General features: G+C 40.7%; 1 protein-coding gene across 3 annotated transcripts in view; it reads left to right on the top strand.

Moving 5' to 3' along the window:
* The window catches only part of LOC142144240 (popeye domain-containing protein 1-like), a 170138-nt gene that overhangs the window by 57003 nt on the left and 100410 nt on the right, over positions 1–12725 (top strand). The window contains exon 1 of one of the 3 annotated variants that reach the window (XM_075202847.1): positions 12161–12333. The exons of 1 other annotated variant lie outside the window; for it this stretch is intronic. The gene's annotated coding sequence lies outside the window, so the exon portion shown is untranslated. Of the gene's footprint in view, positions 1–12160; positions 12334–12725 lie in introns of those variants that run through there. One more of the 3 variants, XM_075202846.1, reaches the window with a different exon arrangement.

The raw sequence follows: 12725 nt of genomic DNA, 5'->3' as shown, positions 1-12725 counted from the left end.
CCCTGCAATATCCCGGCTTTTTGAAGCCGGGTTTTTGCAGGGTCTCTGAGCGTCCCAGCTCAGAAACACCATTCATACTGCACCTCGGACCCGGGAATTTCCCGGGTTGACCCCATTCATACTCCACAAGTCTGTGCCCTGACAATTTGTGGGAGTCATCACCAGAGCAGTTTTCATTGGCTGAAAAAAGGTGATGTCATTGAAAGGTGACTGGTTTGTTGACGCATAAAGATGATGCAAAAGTGGGTGGTGATTGTTTACCACATTACTTTTCATCATGGCCGACGACTCACTTTTGTGTTGCCCAGAGTTCATGTTTACTAGTGTGTTTTTGCTGTTTTATGCAGCAAATGAGAGTTTGCTGCAGCTGCTGACACTGTGCACTCTTGCACAGTCCCAGTTCAGGAGGAGGAAGGCGAAGTTTATGGCACAACAGAAGAAAACTCGGTGTCTGTATATGCGCAGGAGGAGAGCGTTTCTCAGGGCCAGCATTGCCTCAGTTTTGAGATTCAGTGCGGCCAGTAACCGAACCATGCGTGCCCGAGAGCGTATCCACGGAGAATCTTTCTGGTCTACTGTGGAAGCGTTTGAGGAACAGCAGTGGATGCAACACTTCAGAATGTCATGTGGGACATTTAACTATGATCTGGACCTTATTACCCCAGCACTTTCCAGGAAGGCCACTAACTTTGGGAAACCTATTCCACCATGTAGGCGCCTTTCTATTGTGTTGTGGTGGTATGCTACCCCTGGAGAATACCGGACAATCTCCTGCTTGTTTGGAGTGGGGATATCCATGGTGTGCACTCTAGTGCATGAAGTCACCACGGCATTGCTGGAAGCCCTGTATCATCGCTTCATCTCTTTACCGCAAGGTCAGCGCCTGGATGATACAATTGCAGGATTCTTGAAGCGTGGGTTTCCACAGTGTGCTGGAGCCATAGACGGGACACACATCCCCATCATTGCCCCCACAGACAACCATGCGGATTACTACAACCGCAAAGGCTGGCATTCCATCATTCTGCAGGCTGTGGTTGACCACAACTATTGGTAAGCATTTTTTATGGGCTTTTTTATGTGACTGTGCCATGTGTAATGCGTATTGTAAAACATTGCTATATGTATTTTTTTATGTCAGTTTCACAGATGTTTTCATCGGGTGGCCTGGACATTCCCATGATGCCAAAGTTCTAGCAAATTCAGACCTTTACCAAATTGCTGAGGAAAGACAAGATGGCTGGCTGTTCCCTAGAGAGGTAAATATAAGTGAAATGTTGTATGATGTTTTTGTAATTGAAGCTTATATACTATTGTTTGCTATCAATATTGTATGTATTTACTGCCCCTTTTTATATATGGATGTAACACTTGCAAAATGCATTTTCACCATATAGTACCAAGTGTACTGCGTTATGTGACCAATATTTTTAACATGGTGACGTGAAACTGCATGTTTTTATTTACAGAAATCTACGTTTGTTGATGGTGTGGAGATACCGGTACACATCATTGGGGATGCTGCTTACCCTTTGAGGCGCTGGCTGATGAAGGGGTTCACTCAGCAACATCACCTGTCTCAGGAACAGATCCGGTTTACACATACCCTCAGCTCGGCTCGGATGGTGGTGGAAAATGCTTTTGGGCGCTTGAAAGGACGTTGGCGCTATCTATTGAAGCGCATTGACATTGACACCAAGCTTGTGCCCCACGTGGTTGCTGCTTGCTGTATTTTACATAACATTTGCGAAATACAAAAAGATCAATTTCTACCTGAGTGGAATGTGCAGGAATCTGAAATGCCAGTGCTGTCAGTGGACTCCAGTACTTTTGAAGGAGAGCGCACTAATACCTCTGCTGAACTTATTAGGACCACCCTCACTGCCAATTTGACCTCACTTGTTTGAATGTACCACACAAATGTAAAATTAAAAAAAACATGTTTATTTCACATATTGTATTTTCTTTTGTACATATTTCCTCATATGTCTCTTCACAAAAAAATATAAAATGACACAATATAAAAGTGCTTACTTGCATGTAGAAAAAAAATAAATATATATACATAAGTAGTAAACAGAAGACACAAATGTGCCCAAACAGTAAGTGCAAATTTGCTTTTCAGTTATATGTGAAGCTAACGGTGTGATTCCAGATCACACGTAACATACATGATAACAATTAACTGTGAAACATTTGACCATAAAACATGATTATTACAATTGCCTATATTGTGGCATTTCTGGTTGTGGAGTGGTTTGGTTACCCGGTGGGTATTCTATGTTGGGGTTACCCATAGGTTGAGCATGTTGTGTATTCTGTACCGGGTTTGGAGGGTTATTGTTGCCTAACATGGGTTGCCCCCGCTGGTACATAGGATAATGTCCGTCATAATAATAAGGACTTGAAGGAGGTGCCTGCACCTGTGAGAGGAGTCTGTCCATGAATCCCATAATACACTCACGATTTTCGCGTAACACGCGTTCCTGCATGTTCATGATTTGCATGAGGAAAGAGTCCTGCAGTTCCCGCTCATTGTCCATGAAACGCTGCAGTTGTGTATTCTCGTGTTCCCTCATGGTGCTGTCCATCTCCCGCAGTTGATCCATCATGACAGTTGTCATTGTTTTAGTTGCTTGCTCCATTTTGTTGGGCCTTTTGTGTTTTTTAGGAACGTTGTAAACTGTACGTAGAAAAAAACACAGTAAAACATACATTAAAATATATAATGTGGCAGAACAAAAAAGCAGTGTTGTAAGCTGATATGTGCTTGAGGCCTCCTCCCTCTTGCCCAGTAGTTTTGCACTGCAACATATGCGTGTTAATGTTTTAATACTTTGGAGTGTATTATATTTGTCTTTTGGGCTTTTTGTTGATATAGTTCTCTTTTTTAAGTTATGTAGATATATTGGTATTTGGTTTGCATTTATGTTGATATACTTCTCTTTTTTTGGCAGTTATGTTCGAACATTTTTTTTTTTTTTTAAAGTTATGTAGATATATTTATTGGTATTTGGCTTGCATTTCGGTTGATATAGTTCTCTGTTTTTGGCACTTTTGTTTATACAGTTCATTTTTTTTTTCCAATTATGTAGATATATATGTATGTATATATAGTTGGTTATTATGTGAGATTATTAAAGATACTTACTGTTGGAGCGTAAACTGGGACCTGGCGTAGACTTTGACACCGGCACTGGTTCTGGCTGCGTTTCTTGCGAAGTATCTGTAACGACTTGCGCAGCAGGGAATGGCTGTGAATCGTTAACGTCCTCCCAAGAAATGTTGGTGTCATCTGTTGTGACAGAGCACTCCAGTTCTGGGGTGTCTTCAATAGAATCTTCTATTATTATCGTTGCGGTCTCGCTTGTCTGTGTGCTCTCTGGTGGTGTTGGTATGGCCGCATCCACATTGCTAGAAGATGACAGTGCAATTGGATTTGTCAGAGGAGAATGTCCAAAGACCATATTGCACTAGTCATAAAAGGGCCAGTCCATTCTTTCAGCGCCACTTTTGCGCCTGTTGTGGTCATGGACTTTAGTGTACTGCTTCTTCAGGGACTTCAATTTGTTCAGGACTTGTTGCTGTGTCCTCTTTATGCCACGTTGTGTGAGTATTTTGGACGATGTTGTAGTACACTGTGGCATCCTTCACAGTCCCAGTCACTTGCCTTCTAATTTCTTCCTCCCCTCTGACATTCAGCAGCTCACGCACCTCTTCCTCCATCCAGTGTGTCATAATTGCTGTAAATAAACACTGTTTTTGTAAACTAATAAAAGCAATTTTCTCCCTAAAAAAACGTTTCTGCTTCAGCTTGATGTTGAGTACACCATCTCTCCTAAAAAGCTTCTACAATGTTCCACTGGCTTCCAACAATGACATCATCCTCCAGAGACAGGCAGACAGCCAATCAGCATGTTTTCTGTGCAACCCGGGTTAAAAAACCCGGGTTGCACCATTCATAGTGCAGGCGACCCGGGTCCGACTCGGGAATTACCCCTCGATAAATCCTGGGTTGAAGACCCGGGTTTTTAGACCCGGGATTTTGGACTTGTACCATTCATACTGCACCAAGACCCGGGTAGTTTGAGCTCGCCCCGGCAAAAAACCCGGGATTTTGGTGCAGTATGAATGGGGTATAAATCACCATCTTTCCCTGCTGAAATAATACTCATATGTCAAGCCCAGTGATAACTAAATAATTTATTTACTAAAAAAAAGTTATTATATATTTCCTCCCAGATGTGTTCATAGAATTTAAGTAAATGAGTAAAAAGGATTAACATATTGAATTATTTTTTGTAATCATTTTTTTTTTTTAATTTCCTTAGGGACTTTGCTTCCTCACAAAAACAGTATCGCCAAGACAGAAAAGATTCTGTGAGGCATCTGACATCAGCATCTGCTTCAGTAATTGCTGACATAATGTTATAAATGGCAGGTGCACCAATGCTCTGCTAGAAATAGTGACATTTACCTGACAATAATAAAAACATACATTTTATTCAATATAGCTGCAAGGCAGACATTAATTGTATTTCTGTTCAACAATGGTATTATATAATTACATAAAACCAAACCAAGCTAGCTGAGAAAAACAAAATGTTTGTATACTAGCACACACATTTTGTTTTTGGTCTGCTTATTTATTGTTGGCTTTCAAAGACAGATTTTTAAAGACATATTATACTTAAATATTGCTTATGCTAAAAAGTGTGTGTTTATTTTAGAGTGCTGCTTGCTGGATAAAAAAAAGGGTCTCTCATGCAAGTTATTTACTACTGTATGTTCCATGATAATTTTGTCTCAAGGGGCGTTTTTTTGTGGGCTGAGCCAACTGTTAAGAGATTGCAGCCAGCAATTGACTAGTTATCATTGAGACTACGGAGGCCACTTCAGGTCACATAGTCATAAGACATGATTTATAGTGAATGGCTGCATACTCATATTGGTCATAAATTATGAATATTGGTCATGGCGTGCATCAATCATTATCACTGGTTCTTGAGTGAATTGAAAGATTGCATTCTCATGAATATTATTTTAGTGTTAGGCTGCTGGTCTGATCACCAACCCACAGAACTAGATGGCGGAGGTCTTCACCTATAGCAACCGCTTTTCCCTTAGAGCTTAATGTGCTCACCGGTATTTGGATGCCCCCAGGACTTAACTCCAGGTGTAGTGTGGGTTGGTAATGCAGGTCCACAGCGGCAGGCCAGAAAGCTGAATAGAAGGCAGCGGATAGTCAGACGGTAGCCGAGGTCAAGGATCAAAGGCAAGCAGAGTGGTCAGTAAACACGCCATGGGTCAGGTCACAGGCAAGGTAGCAGAGTCCAAGGTACAGTCCAAAGGGTCAGGGTCACGAGCAAACAGGCAGAGTCCAAAGTCCAGGCAGGGGGTCATACACAGAAAATCCAACAGAGTATCCACAGGGCAGGGTACAATAAACAGGAGCAGGTCAGCAAGACTGGGTCAGAAGCGCTATAACCGTCAGGGAGGCAAAGCCCTCCCTGCCTTAAATACACAGGCCAACCAATCAGGGCTAAGCCCTGTAACTATACACATGCCAGGACTAATTAAATACAGGGCACATTAAACAGCCTACAGGCTGAGGAGAATTCAGCGCCTGCGCCCGGCTGTCCTATTTGCCAGGGCGCGCTGTGCAGGGAATTGGCGTCCGGCCGTTGCCTTGGCAATGGTCGGACCAACTGGCGGAAGTGAAGTCCCGGTCGTCAAGGAGACGGCCAGGACGCCCAGCGGGGTAAGAGACGAGTCGCGGCTTCTAACATTTAGTTCACAAAATGGTTTCCTCCATTGTCTGTAGATAACAATATTACTTTTCTTTTACCATACTTCCTAACCTAACCAATTTAGATGGTAATGAGATTGTCATTCAGGGCTTTTGCAGAAATTTTGTGAGGCAAGTCTCGCTCACTGCACAGCAATATAGGGTGGTGGTGACGGGTTTGGAGACAGCATAGTCAGAAGCAATAGTCACACTCCCACTGGACATGGCACACCTACAACATGATACAACCACACTCCCAACATAACATCAAGCCTCCATTTTAGGAGGGCTCGTAGCTCTGTCCCCATTACCCAATATTGGATGTTGGGAGGCATGTATGTACTGTCATTAAGGTCTAGCAGAAAAGCACCTGCAGCAAAACCATTAACATCCATATCGGTCATCACAATTTGTTCGTTTGAAATCTGAGGGGTAAATTTATCAAGCTGCGGGTTTGAAAATGTGGAGATGTAGCAACCAATCAGATTCTAGCTGTCATTTATTTAGTGCATTCTACAAAATGACAGCTAGAATCTGATTGGTTGCTATAGGCAACATCTCCACTTTTTCAAACCCGCAGCTTGATAAATTTACTCCTGAGACTGATTCACTATGAAAATAAATGGGGGATGATTTTTTATTTAGGTTAGAGGACAATTGCCTTTACTGGGCCCTTCCTTCATAAAATATGCTCCCTATGTATAGGAAATAGGGGACTCACCCCCAATTATCAGAAGCTGAGAGTCAGATTGCACTGAATAGAGCTCATTTGAAGCACTATAGATGGACTAGCGGCAAGAGCTTGGGGCTACCCTTTATTTGCTCTATGTGGGGGCATATTAGATTAAGCTGGGGATCCACTAAATATGAAGTTATCCTTTAACTTACACAAGTTAATGAAACTTGAAGAGGAATTTGATATTATAATCAAATTTATATATGAAAGTTCCTATACGTGACTGAAATTAAATTGCTTACTTTTGAATGTAACCTTGTTAACATTTTATCTTAAGCTATGCAACTAGCCATATTAGGCTTTTAGGTTTTCTCAATTGAATCTTTCTCATGTCCTAGAAAATAGTCCTCAGCTCTTGATCAAAGTTATCTCAGATTTCTATTTATTACTTTGTGTCTGTAATTATACCAGCAGGTTTTTTTTAGCTATATTAGTATTTGAGGTTTTGAAATAATGTTTGATTCCGAATGTCTGCAATGACCAAGACTTAAGCATGGAATGACTAGTGCTTTCACTATCTAAGTAACATAACACTTGCTCTACAATGACAAGGCTGGAGAGTGCAGCTGACATTTTCCATGCACAGGAAACCTTTTCCATCCAGTAAGAAGATGGAAAAGATCTACTGACAATAAAGGTTGATAAATCTGTACTTTATCTACAGCTCGCTTATTTATTTCATTTGGTGACCTCTGATGAAGAAGGTCGCCCACCAAGCATTCATCATCATCTCATGATCTATTTATATAGCGCAACCAATTCCGCAGCGATGTACAGAGAACTTACTTACATCAGTCCTGTTGGAGCTTACAGTCTAAATTTACACACACACACACACACACACACACCTACCAGTATGTTTTTGGAGTGTAGTAGGAAACCGGATTACATACAAACTCCACACAGATCAGGTCATGGTCGGGTATCGAACTCATGACCCCAGCGTCGTGAGGCAGAAGTGCTAACCACTAAGCCACATATGCAAAAGGGTGTTAATGAAACCTATCTCCCATCCATTTTGACAGCTGCACGGGGGTAAGCTGCAAGCTCTAATGAAGTGTACATTTTACACTTTATGAAGCCAAAGATGAAGCCGGGGATGGGATAAGTAGAACATGCTCTACTTTCTCCTGCCTGTTCCTTCATCCTATTTACATATAAAATTTAAACCTGTGTGCACAGGCCTTTACATATGCAAAATCTCAATAAGGAACAATATTAAGAATTGCATCAGAGAAGTAGGAGACAAACATTTCCTAGGAAAAATCTTTAAAGGTACTTTCCACTTTAAATATGAATTTTAGTAAATCTCCTTTTCTAATAGTAGTGCTTTGGTGGCAGTTGTTTCCTAATATTCTAACCATTGGCCATATTAAGCAGGACACATGCATATTGCTGGGACCTCTGTTGATCACCTTTGGCATTTACTTGAAAGTCTTGGATCTTCCTGCTACAGAAGAGGACAAGCAGGGTCGACAGTGAGCGACAGAGATCCTGGGTGAACGCAAGTGCTGGGACCCTGCTAAATACAGCAAATGGCTCTGTCCAATTGTCCTGATTTGGACAGCTTTGTCCCACTTGTGCAAGAATATTGGGAGGTTAATCCATTCACCTGCCACAGGTGTGCATGGCAATGACAGGGTATTTTGTAGACAGGGGAGGAGGTTAAGGGGCGGTCTAGCGCTATCAGAGTGCTGAGCACCCTTTGGGGTATGGCCACACCCCACTGTAATCCAGACACATCCCCATAATGATGCAGACAAGTCCCCTTTTGTCGACTGTCCCGCTTTAATGTCCTCCGGTATTGGGAGGTATGCAATAATGATTCGAACCATATAATACACTGCCATCATATACAGCTGCCATATATTGCAAGTTATGTCCCCCCTTTAGTAAGCATTAATAAATGCTTACACATGTATAAGAATGACTTACTTGCCATCAATTGTTGCTTACATTAAGCTTCAGTGTATACAATGGCTTTTTATCCCTCGTGGTTTACGAATAATTTCTGGACCCATTTAAACTGCAGGATATAGAGTACGGGTGGCGATATGACCCAGTTGTGTCATTCTCTCAGCAACGTCAGGAAGCTAAACACCCAGCACAAAAAAAAACATTTTTCCTGGGCATTTGAAACTCCCTCTGACATCATGAAAATTACACAGACAGGGGTGGTTAACTTATATGTTCAATTGTTTTTCCTATAAAAAAAACATTTTTAAACAATGAGGGATGAGAAGCCCTTGCATTCTACTAAAGAGTGTATTTGACCAATGAGAAAGAAGTTATTCTTTGGTTAAACTTTTTTTTTCTTTTTTCAAACAATAAAAGAGAATAAAACTATTCTCAGATAGGAAACAATAGAACACAGGGTATAAAATATACACAATACTTCAAACATAGGGACATAATATGCAATAAAGAGACAGTGTTTATCCGGTAGCTACAAAATATTCTATGTCCTGAAAATATTTCAAACGTTAAACAAAAATCAAAGTAAAATAAACAGACAAAAAAGTAAACAAGTAAAACAAAACAATACAGAATTAAGTCCGAAATACATAAGATGTTAGTTAATTTGGGTAAGATGCATTAAGGTACAAAAAAATGAACATTCATGCACCCTTTATCATTGGTGGAAGTCGAGGTTAGGGGATTAAAGCGGTACATATGAACATGTAGGGCCAACTAGACATGGCAAGAGAAGAGCATAGAGAACTACAAAGTAATGCAGAACCAGACACTTACTCAACTGTTTCATGCAATATATGTTGGAAATGAGAATCAATAAATGTACTTTGTAAATAAATAGAAGTGCATAGTAATGAGAATTAAGAAATTAGCTGTCTGTACAAAGGTGTTGATTCAAACACCTGTAGAATACTATTCTGCTTGTCATTGGTCAACGTTTCTATATATGGTCCCCACTTGGAATAGAATTTAAGGACTCCTTTTTCGATATTTGGAAACACTGCCTTTCTATCAAACAAAAGGATTTCTAACAATTATGGTTTTACATAATTTAGAAAAGGAGGAGAGGAAAATGTCCTTTTCCACAGAATTGCTTTTTTAGCAGCCATTAATATAACTCAAGTCATTCTTTTATATGAACCTTTTGAAAAATATATACTCTCTGAAAGCCTTGGGCATACATCAACTGGGTTTTACATTTTGAGCTATGTTTTTTTTATTATATCTGAAAGTTAAAATATTGTAGTTCCTTTTGTTACAGTGCACCTCTTAGGGGTCTATGTATTAACATTATGCGGTGCCAGTAAATATGCGTCGCTCAAATCGCAGCGATGCATATTTAAGCACCACTGAAATGCACAATGTCAGGGCTACTCTGGGAGCCCCGGCAAAGTGACTCATTTGGTGCGAACTGTTATTCCTATTTAGCCTAGCGCTTCCGGTGAAAAGAGAAAGTGCTATGTGAACAGCACTTCCACAGTGAGGGATCTAGTGTAACCTTCAGCTGGATCCCATAGAAAATGACAGCTAATGCCATCCTGGGATGGAGTTACCTTTCTGCGAAACACAAATCTTTTCTAAGCTTTATCTATTGCAGAACTTCACAGTCCCCATATTATTATATGGGGACTGTGTTACGAAACGTTAAGTGGGTTATAAATAAATATATTTACTGCACCAGTATGGATTATTCATCCGAAGATTTCTCAGATCACTTCTCAAGTTCTAATTCTCTATATTTACTTGTTCAGGGTGTCTACTCTGCTTAAGTACTTAGAGCCCATGTCATTAAGGAGAGCAAAGCAAAAAAAGGAGTAAGTTTGAAACTGGACAAACCAAGGCGCCTATTTATGTACACCGCATTTTATGACAGATACTTTCAATCCTCATCGCATAGTTGAGGATTGAAAAGTATCCCATATTTATTACAAAATCACAGGAACAGCCGTTCTGAAAAATGGCTGCTCCTGTGAAGTCTTACACTTACCTTTCACGGGTTCTTCATTTGAACTGGACAGACCTGTGTTCAGTATGAACACGGCCTACCCTGAAATTTTCCGGGGTGTCCTGCACTGTCACCCGGCAATGTGGTATTAGTGTTTCCATTACAAAGATTTTGAGAAGTTGGGAACAATGGATTTCCACAGCTGCACACCCATAGGCAACAAAGCCTAGGAGGATCTATAAGGGTCAGCTACATCAGGGCTTCGTGATGGTAAGGGGCTTTGCACAATGCTCATGATGCGTAGCCCAACACACCCGATTCTTTGCTATGGGTCATAGCATCTTTGCTCTGTGAAGCAGTTTTCATAATTGTCCCCTTTTTTCAGGTGTATGTTACAAAAGGAATAAGAACCTGTTTTGCTGTTTTAATATCTATCTGCATATTTGTACTTAACAGAAAGGCCATGTGGATTCTATAGCTGAATGTGTTCTCCAGTATTTGAAGGTCACCTCAGCTGTAAATGTAATAGGCTCTGTAGTAATTTACAAATATTATACAATTTGCAGCATCAGTATAAAATGTGTGCCACTGACTGGTCTTGAATGATGGCATTTAGTAGGTCAAACAGGAAAAAGAAAAAAAATAGCAAAAAGCTATTCCTGCTAATGTAAGTGTACTGGATCTAAGAAGATTCTATATATAAAACAGGGAATACTTGACGTGTTATTATCAAGGGATGTGTTACTGTTAATGTCACAGGCTTGCCTGTACTGCTAATTATTTTGATAACATATAAACACACTTGTTCGTATTTTTCTAAGGAGAAGGCACATATTTTAGTTTAATTGGGAGTAATTGTTATAAAAATATTAACTATTTAACACCATTAGAAGAATTATCAGCAGCATGGAAACAAGGTGAAATAAAGAAGTCACTAGAGGAATCTCTAAAAGACATGAATTCTCCAGTTCCTTGGAGATCATTCCTTGCACCTATACTTATAATGGGACAAATTCTAGTGAAACTTTTACAGGAAAATAAATTTCTGGGCACACACAACCAATGTAATAAAAAAAAGTCAAACACACACACAAGTTACTCTTGCAAAAAAACTTGTCCCCTCACTTTCCTGATCAATGTAAATGAGACAACTGAGAGGTACTTTACAAGAGAAATTTAAATTAATAAAGGGGGTGTTAGGCCACTGTTGTCACGTTTATACTGTTTGCACCAACACCAAGCGCATCTTCCAACGTATCCACCAGTAAAACTAGGTGCCAATTCATTTTACATGGAGTTTCCAAAGCCCAGCAAGTTGGTGTGCAACTTGAAATCTGCTAGGTGGACAAGTAGGCGTACTTGCACAAATAAAAATTAATGTACTGGCCTGAATTTTTGGGTTTGTGAATGAGCCTTTAGAGCATATAGTGCAATTATACATGCTCATAGTGCAACAAAAAGTCATGCAAATTATGTACTCAAATGTTATAACTATCAAAACAGATAAAAAGAATAAAACAAAAAGTAACCGGTAAGGAGACAAATGTGCTTATATTAGCATCCAATAACTGATACCCAATATGAATCTCATTATAGAAAACGATGTTCTGTGAAAACTTGTAATAAACGGTGATTGTTATTTCCAGTTCACTCATCTGGTGTTATCCCAGCACTATAATGTGTTTACTAGATCCCCTCCCTCCCGCTGTCCCTGTCTGTCTCTCCTCCTCCCCCAGTAGTCAGAGAGCTGCAGGCGCTGCTGGGAAGGGGAGTGTGCGCGGCTCAGGGCTGCAGCTTCCCCTCTTTATGCCTATTTTAGTAACATCTCCCCGGCCGCTCAGCAGCTCCTCACTGACAAACTTTTCCTAGACGGCCGCTCTGCAAAACCAGGTAAGAGGACAGGAGAGGGGGACAGCGGGGTCTGATCGCTGCTCTTACGTGACACCTCACACTAAACTTCCCATCAAAGTGACCCCCGCAGGTGTCACATAACAGTCACGCTGCTGCCAGATATCACACTGCCCAGCGCTGCGGGGGAGCTTTGTACCATTTCTAGTTGACTTCATTCGATCGCCGTGTAAATCTCATGAGGGTTCCTTTTCATTGTTTATCACAGCAGGTGTTCGCTGAAGGGATTGTCTCCTGTATATAATGACAACACTACATCTACCTATTATAGCCGCTCAGTTTCTGTTTTGCAGCTGTCCAGCTCCTACAAACTGATGAGCTCCACTTGTAGGTCACACTAACAAGTGCACGAGTGGGAGGGTATAAGACAGATC

This window comes from Mixophyes fleayi, chromosome 3 (genome assembly GCF_038048845.1).
Source record: "Mixophyes fleayi isolate aMixFle1 chromosome 3, aMixFle1.hap1, whole genome shotgun sequence".
NCBI lineage: Eukaryota > Metazoa > Chordata > Amphibia > Anura > Limnodynastidae > Mixophyes > Mixophyes fleayi.
The sequence above is the reverse complement of the archived record's forward strand: the minus strand, read 5'-3'. Positions and strand labels throughout refer to the sequence as shown.